This window comes from Glossina fuscipes, unplaced genomic scaffold (assembly GCF_014805625.2).
Source record: "Glossina fuscipes isolate IAEA_lab_2018 unplaced genomic scaffold, Yale_Gfus_2 102436, whole genome shotgun sequence".
NCBI lineage: Eukaryota > Metazoa > Arthropoda > Insecta > Diptera > Glossinidae > Glossina > Glossina fuscipes.
In genome coordinates this window covers 1,728-2,685 of record NW_024005474.1, presented here as the reverse complement: position 1 = coordinate 2,685, position 958 = coordinate 1,728, and the positions used below count along the sequence as shown (strand labels likewise).

Below are 958 nucleotides of genomic sequence, written 5' to 3'. Positions count from 1 at the left end.
GTAAAATTTATTATTTAAAAACCACTCTGAAATCGTTTTACCCGTTACTAAAGCGATCATCGAAGAAACATTGTCCCCGGCCCGCCACAAGGGCGCACCGAACGACAATGTTCATAACCTCACGCTCCAGGTAAAACGACATAACTCATCATCGCGGGTTGAGTTATGGCCATCTTGGGATGGCAATAAATGAAGACTGACTACAGAAATGATCCTGTGAAGTATAGTCTTAACTTTTATAGGCACAAGCAACAGCTCTTATACTGTATAGCTTATAAACCAAATGAGAATTCTTTTATACAAAAGTACTAGCTATAAAAATATTTGAAATGACGTAAATACATGAAGAACAGCAGTGTGCACAAGCAACAACAATGTATCCACTACCCAGACTATATGTTTAATAGGTATGTACGTCGTTAGAAAACAAGCGTTTTCATGAGTAAGAAAGTAATGCTATTTATATACTTATATGGTGTATGGTGACTTTTGATAGAGAATAACAAAAATTATCTAAAAGATAAAATCGATTGAATATAATGCGATTTGTGTAGAAATGAATGTGTGCGGTGCAGGCGGAGCTATTTATTCCATTGGAGTAAAATTTACACATAACATTTTTTCGGTTCAAGAAAACCGCATAACGTTTCTACATTCCGATAAACAGCTCTGTAGGGCAACTTCTGTACTATTGGACCGATTAAACCCATTTTTGTATAGAATATGTATTTTAGTTCTATAGATAAAAACGAAACATCAAAATAAATAAATTGGACAAACAACGGACATGTCGAAATGAATCAAGAAGATTGAGACGGACCCAATAGCATGTAAGTCGAAATAAAGAGAGCAAAAAGTACAAAACAAAATGAAGTAATGAGATTAAAATCGCACACTGCTGCGCATACGAAACAGAAAATCATCGTTAAGAACGGTTAGCAAGAACCAGACAATTGTG

At 35.2% G+C, this 958-nt stretch overlaps 1 non-coding gene across 1 annotated transcript; it reads right to left on the bottom strand.

The window, feature by feature from the left end:
- Positions 1-20: 20 nt before the first annotated feature.
- Positions 21-231, bottom strand: LOC119644246. Its single transcript, XR_005248487.1, has one exon. It is a non-coding gene; the product is annotated as a small nucleolar RNA U3 (small nucleolar RNA).
- Between the last annotated feature and the right edge of the window lie 727 nt (positions 232-958).